General features: G+C 41.1%; 1 protein-coding gene across 1 annotated transcript in view; it reads left to right on the top strand.

Moving 5' to 3' along the window:
- Window positions 1–762: 762 nt before the first annotated feature.
- The window catches only part of HTR4 (5-hydroxytryptamine receptor 4), a 105,449-nt gene continuing 92,498 nt past the window's right edge, over window positions 763–13,713 (top strand). Inside the window, exons 1-2 of the mRNA XM_040977063.1 lie at window positions 763–853; window positions 5,832–5,840. The gene's annotated coding sequence lies outside the window, so the exon portion shown is untranslated. The remainder of the gene's footprint in view (window positions 854–5,831; window positions 5,841–13,713) is intronic.

Consider the following 13,713-nt stretch of genomic DNA (forward strand, 5'->3'; position numbering starts at 1 on the left):
AGGCTCTGGAAAGGCTCAGCAGAACCATGTCTGCTCTGCTATTACAGATGGGAGCTCTGAGTTTCTGCTCTAGTCTAACCTGGGCGCTCAAGGGCACAGGTGGTCAGAGTTGGGAGAACAGGTGAATGCCTGACCAGGGAAGCAAAAAGTGGACTGAAAGGTGTGGGCAAGATCTCTAGGAAAACCGAAGGCAATGGAGAACATTGCCTCTGTAGAACCTGAGTGCTAGGAAGCCACGGGGCTGGGAATAGACTCTGGACCCTGCTTCCATTCTAGCCCTGCCCTAGCAGAAGCAGAGGCATGAGAAGGAAGTACAAGGATAGATTTTCCCTGGCACAGACACCACAGCACTCAGAGAGGTTGACCAACTTGCCCAAGGTCACCCAGAAGCTGACCCAGGTTTTGCTCTTGTCTTCTTTGAATGGCTGGGAAGGGCACATTCTGGCGAGCCTGGAGGAAGTAAGTCTTCAGCCCCGCTTTTCCCACTTCTGTGCTCCAAGCTGCCCAGGCTGTGTCCTGGTCGTTTGCTGTACCCTGTGGGGGTGGCCGCGGACAGGACAGTGTACCTTGCGGGTTGGGGGCTGTTGAGACTGCGGGGCTGAGCTCCACCAGGGACGAGGACAATGCACTGGATGCCCAGGTGAGCCAGAGATGGGGCCCTGCACCCGCAGCGGGGTCCCGCGCTTCAAGCCCTGCAACGCGGGGGCTGGAGCCGCTCCCGAGGGGGCGGCGGGGAGGGCGCAAGCAGCAGCTCGGAGCACAGCGGCAGCGCGGCAGCAGAAGCTCAGCTCCGCGGCTAGGGGTGGCGGCTACAATCTGTCAGGTCGCCTCGCTCCCTTTCCTGCTGCTCCTGGTAGGTGCAGCAAGTGCGCAAGAGGGTCAGAACCCCAGCAGCCCACGTGTGCTGGTTGGGGAGTGGGGAGGGATTGGGGAGGGGGAGTAGGGCAGCATGATGGGCTGGGGGCTTGGGAGCTCAGAATTCTGATATGCTGCAGGGATGTGCTGCATGGGGAAGCTCAGGGTGTGGGTAGGTGGGTTGGCTGGCTGTGTGGGACTCCAGCAGCTTTGAGGCTGGTGGTACTTTGCACTTGTGTATGAAAGTATTCATGCCACTGCATGCTTTTCACTGACTGTAAGAGATTGTGTGTCAAGGGTGTGTGTGTGTGTGTGTGTGTGTGTGTGTGAGAGAGAGAGAGAGAGAGAGAGAGAGAGAGAGAGAGAACCAGTGAATGCCTGGGTATGTGTGTGTTACTCTGAATGTGTAACCAAGCATGGAGCATGCCAGTGTGTGGGACAAGGTATGCGTATTTTGAGTGTAGCACTGGCTGTGTGTGAAACTGCCCGTAAATGTGTAGGTATGCTGTGCTGCATAAACCTTTCACAGGCACTACCAGAACTAGCTACGTCCTGCTGTTGCCTTTGACAGAATCCAGTCCCAATTTACGATGTATTTTTATCCCCTCTCTACTTGCTGCTCTGTGTGTGGCTCTACACTGTTAGCTGCCTTCAGAATAAGTGATTGTTGATACATAGACATGCTAGCCTTTAGAAATGAAGTCAGGGATGTGAGTGCCTCTTCCTAGAATTCAGTAATAGCACAAAAATCTCAATTTCCAGACTGGTTCAGTAAATTGAACAAAAAGTGTTAGGGTACACATTTAGCGTGAATCGAAGGTGTGTTCTGACTGCAGGATGCTGATAGAACCCTTCCTTTCCTGTCTTCGTGTTTCTGACATGAATCTGCTGGGACGTAAAGCTGTGGGTGACCCTGAAATGCAGTAGTTGGTAATTGCCTTGATTCAAGAATGAAACTTCAGTCTCATTGACCAGGGGAGATAAGCACAGGTAGTGAAGGAAGACGGTGATGGATGGGGTGACCTGGAAACAAGGGAAAAGGCAGAGGGGAAAAAAGGTGGGTAGAATTCTGAAGAGCAGCTCTTATCTAGGAAATAGTTGAATGTGGGGAGAAAAGGTAAAGAGTAATGAGCTTTATAGCATTCTTGGATCGTTTTTAAATCCTGTATTTATTTTTCCCAGGTATTCTTGCTCTAAATCCTCTCTTCTGTTTACATATGAGAAAGATCTTTATTATAATCGTTGTACACACAGTGTGAGGGCCATCATCATTTACACTCTAGAATCCTAGCATATCGCAGCTGGCGAGAGCTTTGGGGAGTATTTAGTTTGGTTCTTGTTCAACAGAAGGAGGTCCCAGGGCTGGGAGGAAAATGGTTTTTCTGAGTTCTTTGGATTTCAGTCCCATTGCCATTCCTTCTAGGGACCACAGTGGCCGTGTACCCAACACACTGACTGTGTTTTCTTCCTTATTTTTGAAAGTACCCTGATTCTATTCATCTTATCATTTTCTTCAACATTATGAGCTGATAAATAGCTCCCAAAGTCCACGCTAAGCAGCCTGCTAGTCCAAAATGTCCCTGAGTTTTCCATCTGCTACCAAACACCACCATCCTCCAAATCACCCACACTAGGAACTGTAGTTAATTTTTATTTTTTCTCCTTCTTAATGACTAGTGGCCACTAGATATTAAAAAGGTGCGGTGGGTTTTTTTTCCTGCCTTTTTTATCCGTTTGTTTTTTTCACTAGTTCTTGAATCTTTTTTCATTTTTATTTTTCCACTGCTGTTAATTTATCAAGTAAGACCCAACACTGGAGATCTCAAGAGGTAGTGACACATATAGGCTTCCATCACTGAAAAAAATACCAAGGACGCACATGAAGAGGAGTCCTTTCGCATTATCACTGATTCGAAAGTTGAATAATAGGGAGAATTTGACCCAACCTTTTGATAGTTGTAGCTGTATGTATCCTAGATCCTCTTTTTGCCTTTCTGTTTCTTTGCCTATACCATGTGAGAAACTGTTTTACCAGAACCCAGTTGCTAGATCATTTCTAAGGATTCTCTGAGTGCTAAAATTCTGATTGCATTGAAATATTTCCCTGATTTCAAGAAATATTTTTATTGATACCTATAATTGCCTTTTGGTATCTAATCTTTTTTTTTAAAATTTATGATTTATTTTTCACAAAAGTAAATAGGCTAAAGGGGAAAAGGCTGAAAGGTTTGAGCATGAGGGTCAACTGCAAGGTCAAGCCTCGGTTTTGGAAGATTTTTAGAATCCTTGTAGTTTCCTTCTATCAAGTGTTAGCATCTTCATACCAGTACTCCTTGGAAAATTGAAAAGTGTGTCAAATCTTATTAAGATAATTCACACTTTAAATTAGGATTGTTCCACCATTGGCACTCTGGATATTTTACAGTAGACAATCCTGTCATGGGAGCTGTCCTGTGCATCATAGGATGCTTAGACGCATCCTGAGCACTGATTAGACGGCAATAACGACTCCTGCCTGTGATGACCAAAATATCTCCAGACATTACTAAATGTCCCATTGAAAATCATTATTATATTTCAAACACAGGTCTTGGAGCCTTGTACAGAAACATCTTACAGCAAACATTCTTAATAAATATCTGAACTGTTGCCTTGCTAGCTGCATTTTTACCCCCTTCCAACTTGACCACTCACACACACTTGCCTTTATACCCTGTGGCTTGTCACTGCCTATTGCTGTGCCTGGAAAGACTCAGGTTGCTGCTGAAGCCTAAGAAGCATTTCAGAGGCAATATAATCATAATCTTAATGGAGCACATTCATCCAGCCCTTGATATGTGCCAGATCCACTCCTAAATGCTTTATATGGATGATCTCGTTTAATCTTCATTAAAAATCCCAGCAGATAGCTATTTCTATTACTCTCATTTTAGAAATGAGATACAGAGGTAAAATAATGTGCTTGTTCTCTCAGGTGTTGAATGGTGGAGAGAGGGTACGATTGTGGGTTGCGTGACTCCGGAATCCATGCCTTGAACCCATAGACAGACTTTTAATGAGTGAGAGCTTGGTGTTGCAAGGTGGAAAAGACACCAGCATCCTCCTGCCAAATTGTAGAACCAAGTCTTCCTTGAAGAGAGGAACTAGAGAGTGTGGCATTGTAAATTGAGTTCAGTGGAAATAATATGAAAAATAATATTTTTTCAGTGGAAAAATATAGCATTTTAATCTTTTTTTAAATTTGAAAATCCCAAGAAAGTCTAGAAAGGTTGGCTATTTTACTTAATACTTTGTGACAACAAATTATAGGTTTGCTAGTTGTCAGTGAATTAATGGTAGAGCAAAGCTTTGCAAGCCTTATCAGTCGAATGACAAATTTGAGCAATCCACACTATTCTATAGGGCATATCAAAATACAGATCAGTGATTCCTGTTCTCACATTTTCTGACTCATTGCATTTGGGTTGGGGAATAAGATCTTTCATTTTTAGTAAGTCATGTGATTGCTGACGTTATTGGTCTAAGTGCCAATATTTTCAAAACCACTGAACTAAAAGATCTACACAGCTGAAATAAAGCTTAAAACAGCCACTTGAAAAATTTTAACGATATTTTTAATGCTTGGATATTTGAGTTTATTAGTAGTTGTGATAGTAGACATTTCTATTCTGATTTACATGTGCTTAAGGCTAGCACTATTGATAGGCCTGTATGGTAGCCATGTACATTGTCTTCATTTTCCTCTGTTCAAATGTTTACCACTTTTTACTGTATAGAGAGCATAAAAGGATAATAGCAAACAACATGAAGCAATCAAAGGGAAGAGAAAATTGATAGAAATATGATAGCTTTAATTTTGAATGCACCTTTTAAAAATCTTATTTCTAAGATAAACATTTGGATTGATGAGGGTCAAAAAATAGAGCAAAATGGAAGAATAGTAACTTCTAGGGATAAATTGACACCTGTCACTAAGCATCTACACTTGCTGTGTCATTTTAAATTTCAGAAAGACTTCCACCTCCAAAATTTATACTTCTAGGTCAGATTCTCCTGATCTTGTGTTTTTTTGTGTTCTCTCCACCCTTTCCCACTCCTACCTTAACTTGGATCACACAGTTCCTCATTACTCACAGTATAATCCTAATCAAATGTCATTTAATATCTTATTACTGACAGATAAATTCTTAGTTATTTCTGATATTAGAAAGATAAATTATCTGTTTATCCAGCTTTTGTTTCCATGATGTTGCTTTGTACTTCTTTCTTACAGAGATTCATATTACCACAATGGGAGAAATCCAATAATAATCCATCTACATATGGATCTTCAACTGATTAACTTTTGAAATCTCAATAAGAAACCACCTTTTAAAACAAAAATTCAAGTTCAGTCGACTCCTTCTGTTTTCTTGACTATCAGCATCCTTAATTTAAGCATAGTGCTACCAAATACTAGTTCAGTGAAATTTCATTATTCTGCAACTCAGTTTCTGTTTAAACAACACCATTGAGTGTTTATTGTATGCTGTGTCATTTTCTGTGCCTGATCTTTTTAAAATGTTTGCTGGAGATTAATTTTCATTTTATTACAGAAGAGGAAACCTAAGTATAGAAATGTTTTAAAGAACATTTTTTTTTTTGCTAGTTAAAAAATTGATTGTATTAATATTTTTGGGGGGTTATAAAAAGAGCAAGTGAATGCTTCTTTACAAACATCTTAGAGTCTTTTAGGATAATAATGGGGTTTTTCTTACAGATGTGAATAGATGATATCCACAGAAGTCAGTTTCAGGGGATCAATACTATTTCCCCTTTGCTGAGCCATTAATGCGACATATTTCTGAGAGAATGTGTCTCTCACTTGGAGTTTTTGAGAAAAAGAATCTGCTTGGTGCAATCCTTTGTGGCCAAAAGAACATAACATAAAAACAGTTGCCATGGACTTACCTTGTGGTTGTGGTAGCTATTCCCAGTGGCAGAGGGTCTAATGGATACTTGAATAGATGCTTGCTAGTATTGCCCAACAAGTGCAGTGAAGATAGGATTTGAACTGAGGTTTGAGTCCAAGGGCATTCTTTTTCTTATCATAAAGTGATGTTTGGTGGAGAAATACATTAATGTGGCATGCAGTAAGGTTGACCTGCCTAACCTCACTCCCCACCCCCACCCCCCAAATTATGAATTTCCAGCACAGAATCCTAGTCCTTCCATGTGTGCATAGCGCCAGGATTCTGACATCTCTGCAAGGAACATTCTGGCTGATTTCTGTACTCTGGCTTCTGTGTCATGTGGATTTTCATTATGCTCATGGTTGTTGTGACTCTGGCTCACCTAGTACAGCTGTGATTCACGAATTGTTATGAATTGGAGGGGCCCATCATCATCTTGTCCAATCTCCTACCTGTGCAGTAAGCAGTCATTGCTAATGCATGATGAATACTTGTTTTGAATTCTGCTTAAAGCTCTCTATCTCATCACTGCCATTGGTTTTTCTGCTTTATTTCCAACTTTTTTTTTGTTAGGGAATTGCTTATTTAAGAGAAAGTTACAACCTATGTGTTCACCAAATCTTTTCTAAAACTAACATTTTATTATAGTTATAATATTTATACTTATTTATTCACCAGTGCATTTTTGGATAATTGCAAAAGAAGTTGTATTTCTTATTCTCATTTTTATAATGGGATAACTGAAACCCAGACGAGTGACGTGGCTTGTCCCAGCTCATTGAAGTGGGGGTGGAGTGAGATCTAACTCCACAAATCTGACTCTGCTACTTCTTCTCTCCCTCCCTTCGCCCCTTTCTCTTTCTGCCTTTCTTTCTCTCCATCCATCCTTCCTTCTTTCCTTCCCTCCTTCTCTCCCTTCCTCCCTCCCTTCTTCGCTCTCTCCTTTCTTTCCTTCCTTCATACTGTTTCCGTATTTATTTATCTGAAAGGCAGAGTTGCAGAGAATAAGGGACAGAGGCAGAGATTGAGAGAGAAAGAGAGAAGGAAATCTCTCATTTCCTGGTTCACAGGAGTTGGACTGGCTGAAGCCAGGAGCCAGCAATTTCAACTAGGTCTACCATGTGGGTGCAGAGGATGAAATTAGCAGAGAGCTAAATGGGAAGTGGAACAATTGGGATTTGAATAAGTGCCCATAGAAGCTGCTGGCACTGGCAACTTAATCTACTAGGCCACAGAGCCAGTCCCCAAATCTCTTTGTTAACCATCACACAACCTAGTGTTTTTTTGCGGGGGGGGGGGGGGGAACCAAAAGACTCATTGAAATTCTGGTGAATTCAGGGCAGTGACCAGAGTTCAGATCATCTGATCCTCAAGCTGCCTATACAGCAAGTTCCCCAAAATAGTCCATCTTCCAACTATAAGTAATATTTATGTCTCTCCAGAGTTGTAAAGGATTTGTTTCCTTTTCAGCCTATCCCAGATCTCTGGAAGACTTGATTTTGACGCACCTAACTCCATAAAAATAAAACTCTTTCTCTTCCATCTCAAAATTTTAAAATAATGTGTAGTAATGACAGCCTGGGGAGTTAAAATTTCAGATAACTTTTACAGTGTAAGAGAACTTTCACATATTTTATCTTATTCAGACTTCTTGAGTAGCAGCAGATTTGTAAGACAAGTGGGCTGGAATGCTATGCACATTGGACAGCTGGTAATTGAGGGACTGCAGTTAAGTCATGCCGAGAGCAAAATTGGGCCTTTGTTAACAACTTACCTGTTTGTTCATGTGCCAGCAGATATTCTGGAGGTTTTTTTTTGGATTTATGTATCTTTATTGCAAAGTCAGATATACAGAGAGGAGGAGAGACAGAGAGGAAGATCTTCCGTCTGATGATTCACTCCCCAAGTGCCGCAACTGCCAGAGTTGAGCCTATCTGAAGCCAGGAATCTCTACTGAGTCTCCCACGTGGGTGCAGGGTCCCAAGGCTTTGGGCCATCCTCAACTGCTTTCCCAGGCCACAAGAGGGAGCTGGATGGAAAGTGGGGCAGTCAGGATGAGAACCGGTTCCCACACAGGATTCCTGTGCTTGCCACTAGGCTACCATGCCAGGTCCCTCTGGAGGTTTTGAGGAGGTAAGAATTAGTAAATAAATTTATCTGGAATTGAAATACTGAAGCTCTTGATCTTTATGAAGTAGTTTAGAAGTTAAAAGTGTGATTCTCAGAGCTACCGTGGATAACTCTTGCTTTGTGTGCTTCAGTTTCCTTTGTTTGTGACATGGGATAGTTGTAGTACTCCTTTGTGGTGTAGCGTGATGGTGAAATGAGGCAATGCTTGTGAAGCGTGTGATATTTAATACCATTTCACTTTTTTCTTGGGAGTATTCTCTTCTGAATTAAATGGGTCCAGCTAAAAATCTGTGGGTTAGTATAATCTTATTCCTTTGAGGTTACTTTAGGAACTATTGATAAGAAATAATGGAAGTATCCTTTTGGGAGGCAATATTTTAGTCTAGGAGAGTTGAGAATTTGACTCAAGTACTTGTGTCTACAGGCTGAGATCACATTGACAAGTTTAATTGTATATGCTAATTAGCAGTTGATACCTGAAGTGGAAAATTCTGTAAAAACTGTTTCTAATTCAGGAAATTCAAAATGAATAGAAATAAGGATGGAAGAGGTAGATATGCCTGCAGAGATCATTGTTCAGATATGCACAAGAAATACTGTAATCAAGTCCTCTCAGCCAATGAGGCATTTTAAACAAACGAGAGAAAACTATTACAGAAAATTTCACAAGATTGTGTTTGCTTGGGAGGATTGCACTCTATCCTTGAAGTAGTTCCTTAACTGCTCTCCATGAATTATCTGTATTAGAATCACTGAATATTTGTGGACCTATTAACTAAGAAATTATTTGAGTGAGATCCTTGAATCTGCTGCAGGTTTGCAAATAATTTTTAGGCATACTGAAGTTGGAGAACTACCAGTCACTAGCACAATTCTAGAAGTTTTGAAATGCTAATTTTAAAGACTTACTTTAGAGGCATCAAAAAAGCTTGAGTTGACCAATAACCAACTTCAGTCTCTGAAATCAGTAACAAGAAGATCTTTAAGATATTCTCAGGTTTAACTTCTAGGGGTATAACTTATGGGAAAGAGGAGTGGTTTCTTCACCATATTGCGAAGTAGGGGATATGGACTCTCAGATAGGAGGCTACCTTTTTAGAAATGTAGAGTAGGAAGTTTATAGTGGTCAACAGCTAGTTCCTGACAAGCTAAAGACTGACTACCTTATTAAAACAGCAGGTTGGGCCCGGCGTGGTGGCGCAAGTAGTTAAAGGTCCTCGCCTTGCACGCCCCGGGATCCCATATGGGCGCCGGTTCTAATCCCGGCAGCCCCGCTTCCCTTCCAGCTCCCTGCCTGTGGCCTGGGAAAGCAGTCGAGGACGGCCCAAAGCTTTGGGAACCTGCACCCACGTGGGAGACCCGGAAGAGGCTCCTGGCTTCGGATCGGCATAGTATCGGCCCGTTGCGCTCACTTGGGGAGTGAATCATCAGACGGAAGATCTTCCTCTCTGTCTCTCCTCTCTGTCTATCCGCCTTTCCAATAAAAAATTAATAAAAAATAAATCTTTAAAAAAAAAAAACCAGCAGGTTAATTGCTTAGCGAAGGCTCACTGGAACCTGCTTTGTAATTATTCATTTTATTTTCATGTGTCTTTTTGCATTAACCATCTCCTTATGCAGATGAGGCTTCTGAGGCTAAGAAAAGTTAATTTTCCCAAGATCATACTGGTAATTGATAGCACCAGAACAAATTTCGAGGCTGTGTTTTGAATCAGGGGCTAGCAAACTCTCTGGCCCAGTGCCTGTTTCTGTATGGCCTATGAGCCAGAAATAGCTGTCATATTTGCAATTACTGGGAAAAAATCAAAAGGAGAATATTTCATGACAGATGAAAATTGCATGATACTCAAATGTCAATGTCCATAAATAGCGTTTTTCAGAACACAGCGATACTCATTCATTTATGAATTGTCTGGGATCTTTTCACACTATAATAGCAGAGGTGAGTATCTGAAACAGTGAACTTGTGCTGTAAAAACCAAATGACTCTTTACAGAAAAAAAGATACTCCTTACTTTATACTACTGTTCCAATGATCTTGTTCAGTCATATGAGTACTACTTTTTAGTGATTTTTGCCACCTTCTCATGCCATCTAGAGCATTCTCTGCATTGAATTTCCTTTAGATTGATTGATTTTCTGAAACAGATTTATTTTATAAACAAAAATGTAAGTGAAAGAAGAAACAACTATAAAAACAAAGTCAGTGCACACAAGAGAGTGTATTATGTCAGAGAAGTGAAGTCATGTTGGTGTTACTCCCATTTTCCTGGAGATCCCTTGCCTTTCTCTATTACACATTCTAACTTTTGATGATACACTTGAATGAATTTTGGATGGCTTCTGTCAGTCTGGTGGAGTCCCCTTTTTGCACAAGCACAGTGGGGTACAGGTACCTAGGAATCCATGTCTGCCCATGAATGGCCCTAACCCATAACCTGTACCCCAGTTTCCTCCTCACTTAGCTGGAATAATTTTGAAGTGTATATTTTTGCGTCGTCTCCCAGAACTTCCTTGTCGAATACATTCAGGGACAGAGTAACACAGCTCCATTGACTGTCTCTTACTCCTTTTCTTGTGTTGTCATTTCCCTGCCAGTGCACTTGCATTTGCTAAGTGAAGTCTCTGGATTTAGTCCTCTCCTTAAGATCTGCTTCCTGGGGCTTAGGGGAGAACCCAACTAAGACAGTAGTACTACTTGCAAAAGATTGTGAACCTGAGATCTTTTCCACTTTAGTAGCAAAGAAAGGTTAGCAAAAAGCAAGAAGATTTTTACCAGATAAGCCAGTACGTATTTGAGTCTCTTTAATCAACATAAGTAAAAATGATTCAAATAGAAAATGAAGAGAGAGCACATTTGCATGGAAAGCTCTGATAGTACTTCAAGTTATAGCCATTTACTGCTTAACAGTGCATTCCTGCTCCAGTGAAACGACGATCACATTTAGGAAATCCGTATTTTACTACATTGATTCTTGAAAATTCATCCCTGGATCCAGCAAGTAGCATCAGTCATGTATGTGAACTTGTCAGAAAGGCAGATTCTCCACTCCAGATCTACTAAATCAAGTTTGAGGGTGGGACCCAGTGTGTTTTCTTAACAAGCCTTCAAGGTACTTCTTATGCATGCTTAAACTTGAGAAACACTGCTCTTCAATAAACAGCCTCTTGTTTAGTTCAGCTCTCATTGCATTCCTTGATCGTTGGAATTCAGAATCACCCATCACTTGCTTCCTCCTCCTCGAACGTGACTGGCCTATGTTTTCTGGCCTCTGAGCTTCCCACTGAGGTGGATCCTGAAGCTTGCCAAGGCACACAGGTCAATCATTGGACACCCCGAATGATTGGAGTGATCTGCTTCCTGGTGAGTCTCAGACCCCTCTAACAAGCTCACTCATCTTTCCTTTGGAGCTACAAAGAATATGGTTAATCCCTTCTCTAATTATTGAACATGATGTTCATATTGTATCATGCTTTCCATTCAGCAACTGCTTGCTGATCATGTACTGGGATCTTTCCTCGTGGAATCTGTGGTTAAATAATGAGTGTTATATAGAAGTGTTAAACAAATTAATTGAGTATCATATCACTATGTAAATAAATGCCTTGGGATTGTCCATTTTTCTTCATGACATTCCTATATCTGGGTCGAATTTTTTGTAACTTCACTGTTTCGTTAAGTTCTCTCGGGGGGAAAGTATTTGCCGTTACAAGAATTAGGTATCTAGAAACACTGTCTTCACTGTGATATGTATCCTATCCCCACTTTATTTTTCCTGTAATATATTCTCTCCCATCCCAGGGTACCATGAGTATGCCTCTGAGGTATTCTTTCATTAATTATGGCCTATGTTAAATATTGGTATTTTTGGAAAAGAGACTAAATTCCCCAGCTGAGAATTGTTTATTTACCCAGGAAAAACATTTTTCTTATTGTTTTGAAAAAAATCTTCAAAACTGTTTGGCATCCTAATTGTGCTTTGTCTATCCACAGAGTGGTACCTTAATTATAACTGAATGGGCTTCTGAATGGATTTACTGTTAGGGGAATGAAATGGCCAGAAGCTTTTTTTATTTAAAACTAAATTTTCTGTGTGATTTAGTTCAAATGATATTTGGACGACTAGCCATTAAAATATTGAGCTTGTGGGCCCAATGCAGTGGCTCAGTTGGTTAATCCTCCCCTTTGGGGCACAGGGATTCCCTGTGGGCACAGTTTCATAGTCCTTGCTGCTCCACGTTTTATCCAGCTCCCTGCTTGTGGCCTGGGAAAGCAGCTGAGGATGGGCCAAAGCCTTGGGACCCTGTGCCCAAGTGGATGGCCCAGAAGTAGCTTCTGTGTCCTGGCTTCGAAATGGCTCGGCTCTGGCCATTATAGCCACTTGGGGAGTGAACCAGTGAATGGAGGATCTTTCTCTCTGTTTCCTATTTCTGTGAATCTGCCTTTCCAATAAAAACAAATAAATGAATAAATAAAATGCCCAGTTTGTGAAACCCAGACTCCTTAAAAAAATACTTCCTTTATTTGTCAAGATTTATTTTATTTTTGTTGGAAAGTCAGCTATACAGAGAGGAGAGATAGAGAGGAAGATCTTCCCTCTGTTGATTTACGCCCCACACAGCCACAATGGCCAGAACTGAGCTGATCTAAAGCCAGGAGCTAGGAGCCTCTTTTGGAGTCTCCCACGTGGGTGCTGGGTCCCAAGGCTTTGGGCCGTCCTCAACTGCTTTCCCAGGGCACAGGCAGGGAGCTCAATGGAAAGCGGAGCCACTGGGACCAGAACTGGCACCCATATGGGAACCAAGCATGTGCAAGGCAAGCAAGGACTTCAGCTGGTAGCCTACTGTGTGGGGCACACTGCCTGCTTTTTTCTGTTTGTAAAATACATGTTAGCTGTGTAGACAATAAATAGCATAAATTTGTTCTGGGCTAAATAGAGGAAGAATTATCTTCAAGAGCATTGCCAGCTGATTAAAGATAAAATACTACGGTGGTATGTTGAACTCTGCCATTGTCCATGCCCATGGTGATGGACATGTGACTGTTTATGAAGAACTGTGCTGTAGTGATAATGTGGGGGAACTCGATGAGGGGCAGGGAAATGGGCAGGGGATGGGGCAAGTCTCAGGGCCTATGGAACTGTATCATAAAATGATAATAATAATAATAGTAAAGGAGAAACTTTTTTTTAAAAAGATAAAAAGAAAATGCAAAACCATGTCCTCTAAATTTGAGATGTTTTCCAGAAAACAAAGTAAGTAGTCAATGAAAGGATTTTTAGTGAGAATTTACACAGCTGCATTTTTTAGATGATTCAATATGTATATTTTTTAAACAGTGATATTTAAGAGACTTTGGTCTGCTAGGAAATCAAAATCATAATGGATTGTATGACTCCTTTACAGTTCTTACTTGATTTTTGGCAGTATTTATGTTTTGCTGCATCCTGTTGGTAGTCTGTTTAGGCAGTGAGGCAATGTGGCCCAACAGCAGCATTTGAAGAGTTAATTCTTTTCAAATGTTTGGCCTTGCACATTGAACTTATATTTTTTACTTGCTCAATAAATGGAGCCTGTTTGAGATGCCATATGAGTTTCTTTGAGCTATTGAGAAGCTTTAATTCCTTGGAATCTCTCCTTTGTTCATCTTGCCCAACAGTCTCAGACTGTGGTTGGTGAGATCATTTACTTAACATAGGAACAGTAAGTCAGAAACACAGTCAAACTGAGAACCCAGCTCCAGTGATTTCTCATCCAGTATTCCTTCTGTCATGTT

Source organism: Ochotona curzoniae, unplaced genomic scaffold (assembly GCF_017591425.1).
Source record: "Ochotona curzoniae isolate NIBS_2020 unplaced genomic scaffold, NIBS_Ocur_1.0 contig_1, whole genome shotgun sequence".
In the NCBI taxonomy this organism is placed as follows: Eukaryota; Metazoa; Chordata; class Mammalia; order Lagomorpha; family Ochotonidae; genus Ochotona; species Ochotona curzoniae.